Source organism: Lepisosteus oculatus, chromosome 1 (genome assembly GCF_040954835.1).
Source record: "Lepisosteus oculatus isolate fLepOcu1 chromosome 1, fLepOcu1.hap2, whole genome shotgun sequence".
NCBI classification, from domain to species: Eukaryota; Metazoa; Chordata; class Actinopteri; order Semionotiformes; family Lepisosteidae; genus Lepisosteus; species Lepisosteus oculatus.
The window spans coordinates 24,368,822-24,379,397 of record NC_090696.1 but is presented as its reverse complement, the minus strand read 5'-3'; positions in this window follow the sequence as shown (position 1 = coordinate 24,379,397).

The window sequence follows — 10,576 nt, the reverse complement described above, 5'->3', positions numbered from 1 at the left end:
CCAGGCCTTTTTTCCCGTCTCGCCGCTACGCATATGGGTCTTTTTCCGCTCTCCTGCTCCCCACGGTTAGTCCCTTTGGACGTCCGTGAAAATAGGTATCTTGAAACCAGTTTCTTCTTCCGTGTCCACTATTCTAAACAAGAATCACCCTTGCTGTTCCTGCTCCTTGATTAATACACTCTTGGTTTCTTATGGCAGCACAATGGATCTGGTTGGCTGGCCACAGTGAGACTGAAAAAAAAACATTGAAACTTTATATGAAACCCCATGTACAGTACCTGTAGCGGCAATGCTTATTAATAAGACGGAATTAGGCATTGCTGTGCCTTCCTAAATGAGGCCCCATCTCTCTTCCTCATTCATGTATTTTCTGATTTAAAGCATTTTCTCTCCGATAAGGAACAACTCCCAAATGGGGATGTGCCCAGCCATGCCTGGCTATCACAATCAATGGTCATTCCTGGCACCTACAGTATCTATGAGATTCTTGGGAACATCTGTCTTGCAGTTCTAGGGGTCAGAGGCCATTGTTACTCATCTCTCACCTGGATCAACCAATCAGGAACCTGCAGGGCGTGGTTACCCCTTGTGGGTTTCAAACACCTGCTAAACATTTGACCAATCATCACCTGTCTTGGTTCCGCTTAGACAGAGCCTGTAACAGAGCCTGCCAGCTGGTCTTTTGTGTCTGTGCCCCGGGAAATATGAATCCATATCTAGATAAGTAACCCAATATTCTGCATGCATCTCAAGAGTTCAATTGTTACCTCAACAAAAAATAATATTTAACTTTATAGTATAGCCAAATGGAAATCGGAAGTATATTCTTTATTTTGTATCCCTTTGTGTTTTGCATCTCTTCGTGATTATATACCTTGCATTTTGATAACCCTCATAGTAAGATCTGCCATCTGTATCCAAACAGACTGTTACAGTATGTATTATATATGCAAAATGTATGTATTAATAAATGTATCTTGAGTATTTAATCCGTGTGTGTGCGTCACTGAATGTTCCTGACGATTGATTGTCTAATAGCCATAAAAGGTAATCACCTCATGGTTTACCGCTACAATGAAAAAATTGTCCCAGTAAATTCACAGAACTCCTACATACCCTTCCATGGCTTCATCTTGAGTTTTGTCTCGTCGTGTTTGGTCTGAACGTTTTTTTTTCTGCCTGAACATCTATTCCATTGGCAGGAACCCTGGAAAGGGTAACACTGACAGGGTAGGAATTGGGGTAAAGAAGTGTTAATTTCTTATGTTCAAATAAAAAAATAATCACTCATCGGAAACAACAATAAATGGATATGCTCTTGATAAATTCTTATATCGTTGTGCTGGTATCCGCAATGGATAAATATTTTTTCTTTGTAATGTTAAAAGATAATAGCTCCATTATTCAAACATTTTTCTTTTTAATTTAAATTAGAAATGGTTCAGAGTAAATAACTGTTTCTGCTCATTATTCTGAGATGTATGTAATAGCTTTAATATTTCAGTGCATCAATAACAATAAGAACGCTGTTAGGTTTTGTCTGAACTCCCATTGTGATAATTTGCAGACATTTATCCATTGATCCAGAACAAAGAAGCTCAAAGCAATATATTTATTAAAAGATGACCTATATTTGCATAGGTAGTTACAACTCTCCAGGAGAAACTGATTTCAGCCTTGGCTTTATAAATGTTTATGATTGAAGATTAGACTTACACAATATTAGTAATTAAATATTAAATACTTGTTATGACAGACACTGGCTGAGTCAGTCTTTTTAACAACATCTCTGACCTGAATTTACTACATTAAATGTTCACAACCTAGATAACACACGTAACAGATGCTTTTGAATTATTATTAGATGTTTAAAGATAATGTTGTCTTTCCTTTTGTATATCTATCGTGACCTAGAAGATGAAAAAAAACAACATTTAATGGATTTTTGACATGTATTGTAATTATTTTTTTCCTCCACAATTACTAAATAGCTCAAGAGGGACTAGAAGGGATCTTAGAAAATAAGTAGCCTGAACCATTTTATCTCTCTCATTATGTACAATACAGGAAATCATATTGATCATCACAATAATTTTCTTCATTCAACCTAAAATGAATTTTTCTCTAGGCAACAACATCCAATAATCAGAAAGAAAATGAAAGGTTCAAACATTTGGAAAAATACTAGTAAGCAGAAAGGGCAGGAATCAATGAAATATGTAGGCAAACTTATTTGATTTGATGTTGAAATGTGTTCTGGGGATGACAAACTTACTTTGAAGAACAAGCAGTATACTTTTTTTTAATTTGAAGGTTAATGTTAGAATAACCAAACTATGTAACCTCTCTCTTTTACATAACCTGTGAAAATAGGGTAAATATTATCCTTATGAGTTTCTGTGTGGTTTAATGTCTACAGTTATACATCATTAAATGTTGTGATAAACATTAAGATAACACACCATTTGTTAAGAGAACTAAAGTAAACATGGTACAGTATTTCCCACCAGCCTAAGGTCATCATTAGTCTATGACAGTAATTTCCAAATGGTTTATTTAACCAAGAAAGGCACATTCTGGGGTTATTTTCCTGGAAAAGTTAAAAGGGTGAAAATTTGTGGTCATTTGACATGGTACCTTATTTACTGGAGTCTAATGCAAAACATTCTGAGTATCAAATATACCTTTCCACAATACTTTCTGTACAATGGGTTAAAGCATTTTAACTTTTAATTTATTTAATTTAATTTCATGTCCATTATAGTATTGCCAAAGCATAATAACTGTTAAATAAACAAAATAAATGGTGTCATTGCAAATTAAAATGCAATTAAAATTGGTGTTCATAATATTTTTGTATTTTGTTTTATGTTCTGATGTGTAAGATACTGTATATGATCCTGAGTAAGCTATTTTTTATCTTCTTGTGTTGTATATTTCAAGTCAAATGTTTGACTAGGTGGTCAAAACTGTGAGAGAGTTGTTTAATTTTCTTCACTGACCAAATTCACAGCCTGGGGTCCATTTTGTAAGTACATTGCTGTGGCTAGAAGGTTTATTAAACAGACAGGCTCCAAATCCTTATTGTTTATCCTTATCCTTAAGGTTTGGCTTTCAGTCTTGTCCTCTCTTTGTTCACATACCACTCACATACAATACCACTAATCAGAGCTGTTCTGGTTTAATGTGTCAAATACAAATTAAAAAAATGAATCTATTTTGTAACATTCTTTGAAAAGACTGTTGAATAATGAACAACAGTAAAATGGTCTGTATCTCTGTGTGATTCAACAACTACTGTAAACATACTCTTTTTGGAATTTCTTATTAATTCTATACTAATCATGAGATTGTTACTCATCTTAGCAACAAACTCTAAATACACTTCTTTCCCAAGATGAAGTACTTATAAAACATTGAACTTTGTTTTTCTTGATATTATAAGGTTTCCTATATAAAGAGTGTACCTCTAATGGAACCAGTTTAAGCCCATTATTTGGACAAAATTGGAAAGCATTTTAAGCAAATCATCTGGACAGGAAACCACAGATAAATTGTCTAACTTCTGACCCAGGTAAAGTTATGGAAAAAAAACATTGAGAGCTTAACTAGCAGAATGGTTACAATGTTGTTTTATGGGATAATCAACATAAATATAGAACATGAAGAAAAAGAAACCTTAATAGAATTCTATGATAAAAAAGATAACACTAAAATGCATGACATGACTGATTTATTTTTTGGAAAAGCTTTTGATAACATCTCTTATTGATGGCTACTTCCCAAATTTAAAGGTATAGGAATGTAACGTTCAACATACACATGCATGAAGATCTGATACATGAACAAGAGCTGCGTGCCACCTTAAGGGACATAACCTTTAATTGAGCAGATGTACAGTGCATAGTGGTAAACCACAATAATCCATTTTTTGCCTGTTGTTCCTGAGATATGTCAATGTTTTAGATTCTGGTATAGCTAGTACACTAGTGAAATTTATATAAAAAATATAAAAATAGGAGCCAGCAGCCATATCACCCTGCAGCTCTCAACTGGCTACCCACTGAAGCTAAGTAGGGTTGAGCGTGGTCAGTACTTGTATGGCAGACCTCCTGGGAGGCTATGGTTGCTACTGGAAGTGGTGTTAGTGGGACCAGCGGAGGGCGCCCACTCTGCGATCTGTGTGGGTCCTAATGCCCCGGTATAGTGGTGGGGACCATCTTTAGGATGAGACCTTAAACCGAGGTCCTGACTCTCAGTGGTCATTAAAGATTCCCGGACATTTCTGAATAACAGTAGGGAGTTATCCTGGTGTCTGGGCCAAATTTCCCCCCTCAGCCTTTACCGTGGCCTCCATGATTGGCATGATTGGAGTCCCGTCCAGTGTGTACTCTGCCTTGTGCTCATTGCTTGCTGGGTAGGATCCGGGTTCCTGTGAACCCATATGGTGTAAAGCTGTTTGGTAAATGTCATGACATAAAAATAGGATGAGCGGCAAACATAGAACCAGCAGAAAAGTAATTCCAAAGATAATTACATAAAACCATATATATGGAAGGGTCTTGGCAAGTACAGTTATTGTTGATTCCTGTAAGTGTAAAGATAACTGTAAAGAGCTGTTTACAGGTGGTAGGAATATTATACTATGGAAGTACACGAAAATGCATGGAAAGGGATCAGTATTGAAATAGATTCCTCTATGTCCTCACCAAGACACCAAGACATACAGTACTATACTTCTACTATATAAAAGAAAGTGTGGAATTTAAATTAAATAAAGCCATACTTTATAATGGGTGAGTATTACCTCAGTTAGGATATTGTGTTTACTTAAAAGCTGGTGGTGAAAAAAACACTAGGTGTCTGGAAGCGCTCCGAGATGCTGGAAGAGAAGTCTTTGTCAGGACTTGGAGGGGATCCAGGCCCTCCAAGAACAGAGACAAAAACTCTCCGTTCTGTGGTCAGATGAACACGCAAAAGAGCTCCATGTCAGAGTGCTTCCATAGTGGAGATTTGGGAATAAAGAGGGACCTTGTCAGTGAGATGATTGAATATCTGACTCATAGGAGGTAGGCTGAACTGAGAGGTGTCCAGTTGGCATCCTCATCTCCATGGAAGACCAGCGATCCCTCGTGGGAGTGTTATGGTTTCCCAGGGCAATTGAGAGCTGTCAGCCACTCCCCAGGCATAACTGCTCTCCCTCCACTTTATCCAGTACAGGACTTGGGGTCAGAGGCTTTCCAGGCAAGGAAAGAACTCAAGGCAAGATACACCCTAGTTGGGATGCCAGTCCATCACTTGGTACACGCAGACAGAAACACAGACATGCACACAGTCCCAGGGCCAGTTTTCCCAGAAGCCAATTAACCTGCCAGCATGTCGTTGGACTGTGAGAGGAAACTGGAGCACCTGGAGGAAACCCACATGAGCAGTGGAAGAACATACAAACTCCACACAGATGGCAACTGGTTCGCAATTAAACCCAGGGCCTGGCTCTGTGATGCAGCAATGCCAACCACTGCAACACCACATCATCCCTGAGATTTTAAATATCATATTTATATGGTAATTGGATAGGAGTGTTTAACATCAATTCTGATAGAACTGACAGGAATGATTACGGTATGGCCTCTTTCTTTTTCTTGGACAGATAGTTTATTGATTCTCTTGCAAAGGATGAAATTACCCCCTGTGTCATATCACTGTCTAGATGAAAAGTGTTCTCACATCACTTTCGTGTAGAAATGGAGGGTTTCTCTTATACAGTATAATTGTTTTCTATACATGAAAATCACACTTTCAGGTACTTTACTTTTAAAACAGCACAACTGCTTTAACTTAGCACTGTGCATCAGAGATTTAAAATTTCAACTCCTTCCTTTCACTTCACTTGCCTGAGAAAATGGCAGTGTTCATTTTTACTGAAGAACCAAGATTAGTATGAGAAAAAATGAAACCAGTTTATCTGATATTGACATGTATGCATCAGCAGTCACTAGCTACATCAGCAAATGTGCTGATGATGTGGTGAGCGTTAAAAAGATACGCAAACTTCCGAATCAAAAACCTTGGATGAACACTGAGATCCGCTCCCTGCTCAAAGCCCGTGATGCAGCCTTCAAATCTGGTAATGAGGAAGAACTGAGAGGGGCTAGGAAAAAATTAAGAGCTGGCATAAAATCAGCCAAGAAACAGTACAAATCCCAGATAGAACACCACTACAACACCAATGCTATCCCACGACACATGTGGCAAGACATAAATACAATCTCAAGCTACAAGAGCAAAACAAGCCCTGTAAGCGCTACTGACCCCTCTCTTCCAAACAAGCTTAACACCTTCTACATACGCTTCGAAGCTCAAAACCCTGAACCAACCACCTGGACCACTGACTCCCCTGCCACCCCACCTCCCACACTATCCAAGCTAGATGTGTGGAAATCACTAAGTAGAGTGAACACACATAAAGCTGCTGGACCTGATGGTATCCCTGGACTGGTACTTAGAACATGTGCCTGGCAGATAGCTGATGTCTGTACTGACATCTTCAACCTGTCCTTGGCCCAGGCCACTGTACCTAGCTGCTTCAAGATAACCACCATCGTGCCAGTACCGAAAAAATCAGCCCACACATGCCTCAACGACTACCACCCTATTGCACTCACCCCCATCATAATGAAATGCTTTGAAAAACTACTTATTACACACATTAAAGCCAGCATTCCAAAAAAACTAGATCCTCTCCAGTTTGCCTATCGCACAAACCACTCCACAGAGGATGCAATCTCAATAGCTTTACACACCACACTAACCCACCTGGATAAAAGGAACACCTATACAAGAATGTTGTTCATTGACTTTAGCTCAGCATTTAACACCATCATACCCATAAAACCTTCTACCAAACTCAGGGCTCAAGGTTTAGATACAACCCTCTGCAGCTGGATCCTAGACTTCCTTACCAGCAGACCCCAGACCGTCAGGATTGGCAACCTCACCTCCAACACACTCACCCTTAACACCGGTGCCCCTCAAGGCTGTGTGCTCAGCCCACTGCTTTACTCCCTGTTCACCCACGACTGTACTGCCAAGTTCAGCACAAACACCATCATCAAGTATGCTGACGATACCACAGTCGTGGGCCTGATCACTGACAATGATGAGACTGCCTACGGGGAGGAGATAAAACAACTTGCAGACTGGTGCCGAACCAACAACCTATGTCTTAACATCAGCAAAACCAAAGAGCTGATTGTTAACTTCAGAAGACAAGGAAAAGTTCACTCCCCCATCTACATAGGAGGGTCTGCGGTGGAGATGGTGAATAAGTTCAAATTCCTAGGTTTTCACATCTCTAAGGACCTTACATGGACACTGAACACCTCCAGTCTCATCAAGAAGGCACAACAGAGACTGTACTTCCTGAGAAGGCTGAAGAAAATACACCTACATCCACAGATCCTCACCATCTTCTACAGATGTATGGTGGAGAGTATACTGACCAGCTGCATCACAGTCTGGTACGGCAACTGCACCGCGTCCGACCGTAAGGCACTACAGCGAGTGGTCAAAACTGCCCAACACATCATCAGCAGTGCCTTACCATCCATCCAGGACATATACAACACCAGGAATCTGAAAAAAGCCACCAAAATTATGTCTGACCCCACTCACCCCAATCATAACTTGTTTGTTCCCCTACCATCTGGCAGAAGGTTCCGGTCACTCCAGTCGCACACAACTAGACTCCAAAATAGTTTCTTCCCCAGAGTTGTCAAGTTGGTGACGCCCCCACCCCCTCCCACCATATTATGATCTCTCCTAATGTCTTCCTGTACCCACAATGACTGTACTCCCACACCACTACACACATGTAAGCTGAAATTGTACTGTCCCCTCGATAGCCCAGTAAAACTGTACCAGTCGTAATATTTAATATTTATAAATTAACCATACTATTTTTAACCATACTATTTTTGCACTGTTCCAAGAATTACCTTGCACTGTTTTTGTCCTGTTATATTTTCTCTGTTTGAGTAATTTTGCACAGTTTTGATTACTTGATTACATGTTATTTATGTTATTACATGTTACTGTTTTTGCTATTCTGTTACTGTCTATTGTCTTATCTTCTGTCCTATTTATATAATGCACCTGAGTGACTAATGAGTCATTTTTCATTATACTATGCACCTGTGTAAGTTTAAAGACAATAAAGTTGAATTGAATCTGCATCCATTAAGATGTAAAATGTATATATTTAAAATGCATTGTGTCATTTTTTAATCAGACTGAAACATGCTGTCCATCTAGTGTCACAATGCCTAAAAATAACTAGCATTCTATTACATGCAAGGTAATGAAAATGAAAATATGCAGTAAACTAGAGGATCTCCTACAGTATATATAAATAAGTCAATAAGGATTTAGAAAAGGAAGGTCTTTCCTAATCAATTTGTTCTAGTTCTTTTAACAAGCATCAACAGCAATGGATATACTGGATAAAAGTGATAAAGGGCATCATATGTTTTGTATAGGTTTTCAGTAGTCTTTTGATAAAGTTCCTCAAAAACAATTATTTCTCAAATTGCAGGCAGTCAAGAAATGTGAGTGTTTGTATTGAGAATTGTTTATTAAATAGCAAATAGAGGATATAGATAAGGATGAGTACTCAAACTGGGGTGATGTAAATACTGGAGTACCACTGAGTAATTAAATATTAATTTAATAAATATTTGTTGATTTCTATTAGTTTATATCAATGATCTAATCAATGAAATAAATGACTAATCAATGATTCTCAAACACTTTAGAAGAAAACTCAAAAGGGCAAACACTTGACAGACAACATTTAATGTAGAAAAGTACAGGGTTTTGCATGCACGTAGTAAAAACAAACTATAAATACAAAATGGGAAACACTTAGCTGAAAGAGGCTGCGTATGGAAAAGACTTAGGTAATTATTACGTCTTCTAGACAATGTGGGAAGGAGTTCAAGACAAATTAAATAGTAGGATATGTAGTTAAAGGTGTCAAATTTAAATGTTAATAATATATTAGCAAGGCATCATTTGGAATTAAGTCACCGCTCTTTACAAAAGACATTGCTACTCTAAAATCATTTCAGAGAAGAGCTACGACAAAGAGAACCCAGCAGATTCCTTTAACAGTGAACCAAAGGGTTGTTGGAGAATGGCACGAGGTAGCCAGCCATGTTGTTAAATCCGACACCCTGGCTTCTTTCCAGAAACACCTAAATGAGATCCTTGGATTAATTAGCTACAAACTATCAAATAGGCTAGTTAGGCCCAAACCTTTTTTGTTTGTTACCTTTCATATGCTTTTATGTTTTAGACTTGAATGTTGAATTTTTTTATGAGAAAAAGTATATACAAACACCACTAAGAAGAAAAGAACAAGTGATTATTGATATTTTATTAGCAAGACTGTCTGTCCATGCACGTCCAGGGCAAAGGCACAATTTGGTTTATTTAATGCTGTTTTATTTTTCCTAGCTATTCATCTTTATGGAGGATATCAGTTTCTATGAAGATCAGCAATTCCGTAACAATGTATAGTTAGTCTCTTTTATTCTTGTGAAAAGGAAAAACACACACTCAATATAAAATCATGAGCTTAAATTTTAAAGGGCCAAATGAAATTGTCCCAAATCTTCTATTTCTCTCAGCTTTCCTGAAGAAAGTAGCAAGAAGAGTAACTGTAGGAAAACTGTAATGTACTGTAAATAGCAGGCTGGAACAATCTGAAGCCTAAATTTATGAAAAACATTTTTTTTTGCAATTTCTTACACATTTCCCTAGATGAGAAAAAAATATTAAGTCTTATTAACAGAAAAGGTTGTTTTCTAAAAATCCTGCTTCCAGAGTAAAATGCAAGTGAATTCAGATATATATATACTGTATAAGCGCTAGGAGAATGTACTGTAACACAGTACACAGTACTGTAACTGAATTCTGCGAGATATAGCTTCCAAAGGGCACGTGGCTTTATTTTCATGTATACTTGAAAAATAAATCCTTCAAACCCGGGTCTTGGATATCACGAAAATGCACACCACCATGATAAATACCTGAGAATATTTCAATGTTCTCAATTACTTTTTAATGCAAGCATGTATTTATATGTTAACTTCGGAAGTATACAATACACGTAGAAAATAAATGGTCAGCCTTAGTAGAACACACTAGAGACGAAGGTATATTGAATGAGCTGTTAACCGCGTTGATGAGGTGGAGTGAACCTGTCATTACCATTGCCATACCTGAGACTGCTGTTTGTAAGTACACCATTTGGTATATGGATTTTCATATATATATACACCAGAAAAAAGGCTAGGCTTCATCTGGTAGCCGACTACTAATTGCAGGTTTTCAGCAATTACACAGTGCTCAACAGTCCCAATACTTCTTTCGGTTCATCGCTTTCTTTCTACTGCTTGTTTTATTTCAGAAAAGGCCAAGCCCACCCGTTCATTGATTGGCCCAAACGAGTATCTCCTGTCGCATTTCATTGGCTAATGCTGATAGCTTTTTATATACCTATCGCTTGCCCTTG